The sequence below is a fragment of the Rhinopithecus bieti genome, unplaced genomic scaffold (genome assembly GCF_001698545.2).
Source record: "Rhinopithecus bieti isolate Rb0 unplaced genomic scaffold, ASM169854v2 scaffold_425, whole genome shotgun sequence".
NCBI lineage: Eukaryota > Metazoa > Chordata > Mammalia > Primates > Cercopithecidae > Rhinopithecus > Rhinopithecus bieti.
In genome coordinates this window covers 2,944,237-2,953,601 of record NW_016803361.1, presented here as the reverse complement: position 1 = coordinate 2,953,601, position 9,365 = coordinate 2,944,237, and the positions used below count along the sequence as shown (strand labels likewise).

At 36.7% G+C, this 9,365-nt stretch overlaps 1 protein-coding gene across 4 annotated transcripts in view; it reads left to right on the top strand.

The window, feature by feature from the left end:
• The window catches only part of HPSE2 (heparanase 2 (inactive)), a 775,791-nt gene that overhangs the window by 310,393 nt on the left and 456,033 nt on the right, over positions 1–9,365 (top strand). The window lies entirely within an intron of this gene.

The following is a 9,365-nucleotide window of genomic DNA, read 5'->3' as shown; positions in this document are numbered from 1 at the left end:
CGCTCACTGCAACCTCCGCCTTCCGGGTTCAAGTGATTCTCCTGCCTCAGCCTCCCAAGTAGCTGGGATTACAGGCATGTACCACCATGCCCGGCTAATTTTGTATTTTTAGTAAAGACGGGGTTTCTCCATGTTGGTCAGGCTGGTCTTGAACTCCCGACCTCAGGTGATCCACCTGCCTTGGCCTCCCAAAGTGCTGGGATTACAGGCATGAGCCACTGTGCCCGGCCTCCATATACCATCTCATATCTACTATGTATCATCTAATATTTTAGGAATATTTTTATATTATTATTATTCTAACTATTTTTGAAGCTCTTGATGTATAATGACAAGTTTTTTTTGTTTTTTTTTTTGAGATGGAGTCTTGCCGTGTCACCCAGGCTGGAGTGCAGTGGCGCGATCTCAGCTCACCGCAAGCTCCGCCTCCCGGGTTCACGCCATTCTCCAGCCTCAGTCTCGGAGTAGCTGGGACTACAGGTGCCCGCCACCACGCCCAGCTAGTTTTTTGTATTTTTAGTAGAGACGGGGTTTCACCATGTTAGCCAGGATGGTCTTGATCTCCTGACCTCGTGATCCACCCGCCTCGGCCTCCCAAAGTGCTGGGATTACAGGCTTGAGCCACCGCGCCCGGCCGACAAGTTGTTTTTCAAAATGTGGCACCAGCTCTGTGTGAGAGTGACTTGAGTGGTTCTTTGTTATTTCACATTTTGCTTAACTTCTTTGGGTCTTGGTTTCCTTATCTACCTACCTTATATGATTATTGTGACTAATTAACAACTTACTGCAGGTAAAGAGCTTAGAATAGTGCCTAGCACAGTAACTGTTATCTATTATGGTTGTATGAAGATACTTGGACTTCCTAAGTCACTTATCAGTCTTATACTTTCACTTTGGTATCTTGGGTGTGTTTTGAATCTCTTGGTATTTGATAATGAGTGTTCTGAGCACTTTTTTGGTAACTTTTTATTCACAAAATAGACTGATTTTTATCAAATAAGCTTAACTACAATGGTGAAAGAGATTTTCAATATATACTATATAGTTTTGGGAGATACAGGAAGTAAAAGGAAATTATAGTTTATTGAATACCCACCATATGCCAGACCCTGCTTTTTATACTTTTATACCGTATCTCATTTAATTATCCTAGCAACCCTAGAAAGCAGGAACAGTATTTTTATCCAGATTGACTCAATAACGAAAGTGAGGTTCAGATAATTAATCCAAGACCACAAATGCTAGTAAGTAGCAAGATCAGGATTTAAACACAGATCTGTCTCCCATCAAAGTTTACTATACCATCATGCCTCCTATTTATCCTGTTTTCCTAGTGCACTTGTGGCATGTTCATGTGGAATAAGGTCCTGTTTTTAGACCACGACTTGTCAGAACAATTACAGTGACTATTGTTAAGCTGAAGAAAGAAAACTGTGTATTTTTTTTTTTTTTTTTAATTAGAGAGCAGGTCTCACTATGTTGCCTAGGCTGGCCTCAAACTCCTAGACTCAAGCAATCCTCCTGCTTCAGCCTCTTCAGTAGCTAAGTCTACAGGCACATGCTGCTGCACCCAGCCTATGAATGTACATTGAGACATACTTCCTCCTTAAGATTTTATATATTGATTACTTACCTTGCTGGCCATTTAAAACTATATTTGACACAGATAGCAACAGAGGCCCCAAAAAGACTCTTTAATTTGTCCATGTCAACTAGTCAGTTTCTCTCTGGATTTAGGAAAAGTAAGCAGGTCTTTTCATCTTCTCGGATTCTAACAGTATACATGAAGAGGCAGTAGCTCAGACTAGTTACTTTAACTTTGTAAGCCTTAATTTCTTTGTCTATAAAACAGGCATAATAATTGAACTACCTCATAGAATTGTTGTGAGGAATTTAAATAAGGTTATGTGCCTAGTTCCCAACATAGAGTAAACTCAAATCATTGTTATTAACATAATATTAAATGAATAAATGTCCTTCATTACGAAGTTGGTCTATTATTCTAGCATTTTTCTTTTTTCTTTTTTTTTGAGACAGAGTTTCGCTCTGTCGCCAGGCTGGAGTGCAGTGGCACAATCTCAGCTCACTGCAACCTCTGTCTCCCAGGTTCAAGCAATTCTCCTGCCTCAGCCTCCTGAGTAGCTGGGACTACAGGTGCGTGTCACCACGCCCGGCTAAGTTTTGCACTTTTAGTAGAGATGGGGTTTAACCATGTTGACCAGAATGGTCTTGATCTCTTTACCTGGTGATCTGCCCGCCTGGGCCTCCCAAAGTGCTGGGATTTTCCCCTTTCATTCGTCTCTGAAATAAATATTTCAAATTCCTTTAACCTTTCCTCTCATGTTCCTTTGGCACCTCTGTCTCCTCTCCAGATTTTCTGTAGCTTATTCAGTTGACCACCATACCAAGAAAGGACCTGATCTATTACTTAGTGTCCTGAATTACCTAGAGATATGTGGTGTTCCTAATATCATAGTTTCTTCACAATGAAACTCCGTGGCAGTAGTTCAACATCTTCCTGGCTTGCTGGTTTCCAAGAAAGCAGATTCTGAGATGGAGATTGGCATGAAAGGAATTTTTTGGGGAGATTGTTCTTCAGAATCAACACTTTTGGGGAAAGGGAAGAAAGCAGAATTGGGCAGAGGGAGACACTGGTCTGTGATGCCTCCTAAACAAGGACTCAGTGAGCCAGAAGCTCTAGAGCTGGGATGGCCTTTCAGAGTGGAGATGAGGGGATCAGACCTTCACTCTCACATTGACTAATTATTGGATGCAGGCAGCAAGACCTTGGAAAAGATGACTCTTTTCAGCTAAGGACAATTCCTAGAGAGGGTTGTCAGCTGGCAACACTCCCAGCAGCTGGGAGGCTAAGTCCTTCAATCCTGAAGGGAGATCTGGCGGGTGCCACATACATCCACTACAGCTTGTTTTGTGCAGGTGTTGTCCCTGACCCTGAAGGGCATTGTGTTCCATTGTCTCTAGTGAATATCATTCTTTTAGTTTCCAATTTTTTCTTCAATTTGTGTCCTTCTGGTTTAGTCTCTAAAATGATAAAGAGTGCATCTGAACACAATGAAGGAATTTTCAATCCAGGGCCAGTTCAATCCAGACTCTTAACCTAGTCCTTTCCTACCTTTATTAAATAATACCATATTGGAGCAATTTATTGAGAAACATTTATAGCAATTTATTGAGAAAAATTTTATAACCAGTTGTGTGTAATGGTGGTCTGGGAGAAGGGGTCACCGAAATGCCATGGGTATACCCATACCTATAGGCTGAATGAATAGCAGTCATTGGATCCTGAACATGTGAGTATTTTTCTAGGTTAGTAAATAAAATGTCTCCCTTTTCCTAAGTTTAGCTTGTTTCCCACGACTCTCATCTGTCAGTTTCTGTGCTCCAATTAGAAGTACTTGTTAGTAATCTTTATAAGTATATAGGGATAAATACAAGAATTTAGCCCATATATGTGATGAATATTATCTATGTTCTCTATTTTTCTCCTGTCTCTTATTGTGCCCATGTAAGTAAGAGCTGGCGATAATGTATTAAATGTTAAAGACTTTTTGAAAATACTTTATATTTTTGTGTCATTAAGATTGAAATGTATACACAGAAGAGTCAGGACATTGAAATATTAAATGTCAAACAGTACTATTCACTCTGTTATATTACACTGAGTATTTCATTTCAGATTATATTTTAAATTGTTTTTCCAGACAATTTGTATTGTAGGGTGAATTTACTTTTACCATTATTTTTTTCTTGACTTTATATGGACCTATGATTACTTGTTCTTTAGCTTATAATTTCTTCCATTTTTTTAAAGGATTGGAGAGGCATAGGAAATATGGAGATAATTCACAGTTTTTACCAGAAGTCACCATTCTACAGACAAGCAAACATTAAATCAATCAGAAAACAGACTGTTTTTATCCCTATGTATGTAGATGCTTAGATCCTAATTTGTGAGAAATTGGAACTATAGTAGAACTTTGTATTTAAAGTATTCTTGGAGAAGATATTGTGCTCACTGAATTACCTTCACTTTCACCTTTTTAAAAGAAAATTTATGTGACTAATAAAGATATATGGCAACTTACTAAATAAGATTTCTCTTCATCTTCAAAGCCCTGCCTTCAGCACCATGTTTTCTACCATGCCTGTGTTCTCTTCAAGCTTACTATCTGGTTGGCCTTTGTCTCAGCCCTTCTTCCATGTTATTGTTCATCTTCTTCATTACATTTCAAGCTGTTTCCTTTTTTTCCCCCAGAAACTATTAAAATTCTATCTGTTATTCTCAGTTACAGGAAAAATATTATTTTTTCTCAGAGTTTAAAGCATATTACTAACTCTATTCTCACTAATTTACAAAGAAAGTTAACAAAGCAATGATTATTTCTAAAATATTGATATATCACAGTGTACTATAATACACAGTGATATTACATAGTTTATACAATACTTTTGTACACATGTTTGCATTTAATTATCACAATAACCCAGTGAGTTGGGTGGCATTTTCTCCATTACACAGTTGAAAAACTGGAACTTTGAGTAGTTAAATGACTTATTTAAGATTATAAAACTACTACGCCTATTTCATTTAACCAAATTTTCTAACTCTACATCTAGTGGCAGAATCTGTTCTTAGCACTTCTACATGCTTGAATTATAGTGCATGTCAATTGATATATTACCATGTGTTTATACATCTGTCTCCCTTACTAGATTGTAAACTTTTTGATGGCAGGCACCTGGTCTTATTTGACTTTGTACCTTAGGTGTTTAACAGAGTTTCTGACACAATGTAACCACTCAGTATAAATTTGTCAGGATAAAGTGAATGAGTGAAATCAGGAAAGCATCACACATTATTGTAGTCCAAGAACAAAAGTAAAATATAATTTCAAAAGAAAATCTGAGATGCAGTTTTCTAGGAATATTTAAGAAAATTACGAGTGCCACTGAAGCCAGAAACGAGAGAGAGAAAGAGTGAGACCGCTTCTTGATCTTAGCACTAAAGAGGTATAGGGTAGAGAAGAAACTGGAGAGAGACCCAATAAATTTTTTGCCTTTTTTTTTTTAATCTTTAACATAGCTTTCTTGAGATATAATTCACACACCATACAATTCATCCATTTAAAGTATACAATTCAATGTCTTTTAATATGTTCATAAAATTATACATTTATATTATAATCAATTTTATACTTTCACTACCCCAAAAATGAAACCTGTACTCACTAGCCATCACTCCCCAAATCCCCACTCCCATAGGCCTAGGCAGCCACTAACCCACTTTCTATCTCTATAGTTTTTCTTATTCTGGGCATTTCATATAAATGAAATAATATAATATGTAATCTTGGTGACTGTCTTCATTCATTTAGCATAATGAAGTCAAGTTTCATTCATGTTGTTGCTTGTAAAAGTACTTCTTTTTTATGGCTGAATAATATTCTATTGTATGACTATATCACATCTTATTTATCAATTCTGTTACTAATGGACATTTAGATTATTTCTCTCTTTTAGCTATTATGAATAATACTGCTATAAGCATTGTATTCACGTTTTTGTGTGGCCATATGTTTTTAATTCTCTTGGATGTGTATATCTAAAGTAGAATTGTCATCTCACCTGATTTACCCATTTGAGGAAATTTATCACCTATGTATCCATCTATCCACCCATTAATCTGTCTTATTTTTGGTGCGTTTTAACATAAGTTGCAGAAATCATTACACTTAAGCCCTAAACATTTTAGCATGCATATCATTAACTAAAATATATTATTTGTATGTAGGATTTTAAAATATTCACATAAAGTTTGCATACAATTAAATGCACCAAAAATCAGTATATGTTCACTAAATGCATGCACATGTGTAAACCAGATTATAGGGTTTTAAGTTAGAAAGTACAGTGAAGGTATTGGACAACACCCTCTCATTTTACAGAGGAAAACTAATATCCTGAGAGGGGGAGTAACTTGTCCAAAATCAAAGGAGAAGCAGAGCATCAGCCTAGCATGCTTTGACTTATATTGTCATTCATACCTTAGGTCTTGAGGTTGCTATAATCTATAGGCAGCACCTTAACATGGTGATAAAGTTACCTGAGATTTTGGGCTTTAAACTCATGCTTATTGTACATAGATTTAAATGAAGTAGGACTTTATATGTCAAGTAATAAAGTACTCTCGCAGCAAATGAGTTTAGACCTTGGAAAGTCTAGCCAAGATTACAAGTTAAATTCTCACTTCTTTCTTCAGTCAAATACACCTTTATTCATATGCCTCCTAGTTTGCAAAACTGTATTCAAGTACTACTTCATCCGATACTTTATTCTAAGTCTCTTCTGATCCTTTTTCCTTTATTGTTTGCCTCAAATAATTAACACCTCTTAAGTCAGCATTTTGTGACTACGGATTCAGATCCTAAGGCATCTATAATGTGGAAAAAAATAATGAATGACAGTATGAGTTGTGATTACATGAACAAATTATAGCATTTTTAGGAAACCTAGATGTTGAGCACTCTGGAATTAAAGTCTTAGAGACTGAGGTACCTGGTGTTGATTAGCCTGTGTGAGAAAGATAAGGAGAGCTGGTAATGATAATTGAGCATGTGCCATATGCCAGGCGTTATGTTAAGTGCCTTACATGCATTACCTCTTTAATCCTCATAATCCTCATAGTGCTATTATTATGAATATTTAACAGCTGAGGAAACATAGGCCTACAAAGGTTAAGTAGCTTGCTTAAAATCACTCAAAAGTGACGTGGTCAGAATTAAATTCTAAGCCTGTCAGTTCTCAGAGTGCATGTTATATAAACGCTCTCTGTTATACTGTCTGCAAGATAGGCAGCTTTTAATAGTTGAAGACTGTCAATAAAGATTATATGAGAGTAGCTCCAGAGGGCAGAACTTGAACCAAATATGGCCGTCAGAGGGAAGTTTATTTAGACTCAGCATGAAAAGATTTTCTGACAGAGCTGTCAAGAAGCGGGCAAGGCAGCATTGTTTAGCAGCAAGCTTCAGACATAAGAAACATTCAGGTAGGGCTAGGTGACTGTTGTAGAAAATGTAGTTGCATTCAGTTGGAGATTGGATTTGCTCAGAGATTTCCCTAATACCAGAATCACTTGGAGGACACTGTGTTTTCCAAATCAACTGTATTGAAATAAAATTAACATACAATAAAATGTACCCAAATTGTAAATGTTTAACAAATGTATACAACCATGTAACTGCCATCAAAATCAAGATATAAGGTATTTTAGCAAGCCCCGAAAGTGTTCTTGTGCTCCTCCTTGACTAACACCCCCTCCATCCCCAGCCCCAGACCATCACTAATCTGCTTTCTGTCACCTTAGGTTAAATTGTTTTATTTTTTAGAATTTCATGTAAATGAAATCATGCTGTATGTCATCTTTGTGTCTGGAGGTTTTTGCTCAGCACAGTAACTCTGAGATTCATTCATGTTGTTGCACATATCAAGCACTCATTACTTTTTACTGCTGAGTAGTATTCTACTGTATGAATATACCACAATTTTTTTATTCATGTACCTGTTGATGGACATTTGGTTGTTTCCAGTTTTTAGCTACTATTAATAAAACTGCTGTGAGTATTTATGTATACATTTTTGTATGTACATATGTGTTTGTTTCTCTTCAGTAAATAACTAGGAGTGGAATTCATGGGTTGTATGGTAAATGCAAGAAATTGCCAAATTGATTTTGCAAAGTGATGGTACTATTTTACATTCCTTCGAGTACTGTATGAGAGATTCGATTTTTCCACATCTTCACCAACATTTAATATTATCAATATTTAGTGTTTTACATTTTATCCACTTTGATGGACATGTACAGGTATCTGGCTTTATGTATTTTTTATAACAGTTTTGTTGGAGTATAATTGACGTTACGATAAGCTACACTTACAAGTGTTCAATTTGATAAGTTTTGGCATATCATATATAATGTTCATGCATAACTAACATGTACTGTATATTCATATCATACATAATGTTCATACATTTGTATGAACATCTGCTATATAGCCATCATCCCCCAAAGTTTTCTCATGCCCCTTAGCAACTTTTCCCTCCCTTCCTCCACTTTCTCCCAGGTAACACTGATTTGCTTTTAATCACTATAGATTAGTTTGTGTTTTCTTGAACTGTACATAAATGGAATATTACAGTTTGTACTGGCTTTTGGCTTCTTTTACTCAGTACAATTATATTAATATTCATCCATGTTGTAGTGTTTCTTTTTATTGCCAAGTGGTGTTCCATTGTATGGCTATACCACAGCTGCTTATAAATTCATTTATTGATGGACATTTGAGTTGTTTCTAACTTTTGATTGTTAAAGATAAAGCAGCTATGAATACGCTTGTATAAGTCTTTATGTAGACATATGCTTTTATTCCTTTTGGCCAAATACCTAGGAGTAGAATGACTGAATCACAATTGGCAAATGTATGTTTAACTTTGTAAGAAACTGCCAAAATACCAGGAGTTTGAGACCAGCCTGGCCAACATGGAGAAACCCTGTCTCTAGCAAAAATACAAAATTAGCTGGGTGTGGTGATGCACACCTGTAATCCTAGCTACTCGGGAAGCTGAGGCATGAGAATCACTTGAACCCAGGAGCAGAAGTTGCAGTGAGCCAAGATCGCGCCACTGCACTCCGGCCTGGGTGACAGCATGTTTGTCTCAACAGCAAACAAACAAACAAAACTTAAAGAAAAAAGAAACTGCCAAAATATTTTTCAAGTGATGGTACCATTTTACATTTCCATCAGCAGTGTCTAAGAATTTTCTTTTCTTTTCTTTTCTTTTATTATACTTTAAGTTCTAGGGTACATGTGCACAACGTGCAGGTTTGTTACATATGTATACATGTGCCATGTTGGTGTGCTGCACCCGTTAACTTGTCATTTACATTAGATATATTTCCTAATGCTATCCCTCCCGCAACCCCCACCACAATAGGACCTGGTGTGTGATGATCCCCTTCCTGTGTCCAAGTGATCTCATTGTTCAATTCCCACATATGAGTGAGAACATGTGGTATTTGGTTTTCTGTTCTTGCGATAGTTTGCTGAGAATGATGGTTTCCAGCTGCATCCATGTCCCTACAAAGGACACGAACTCATCCTTTTTTATGGCCGCATAGTATTCCATGGTGTATATGTGCCACATTTTCTTAATCCAGTCTGTCACTGATGGACATTTGGGTTGATTCCAAGTCTTTGCTATTGTGAATAGTGCCACAATAAACATACGTGTGCATGTGTCTTTATAGCAGCATGACTTATAATCCTTTGGGTATATCCCCAGTA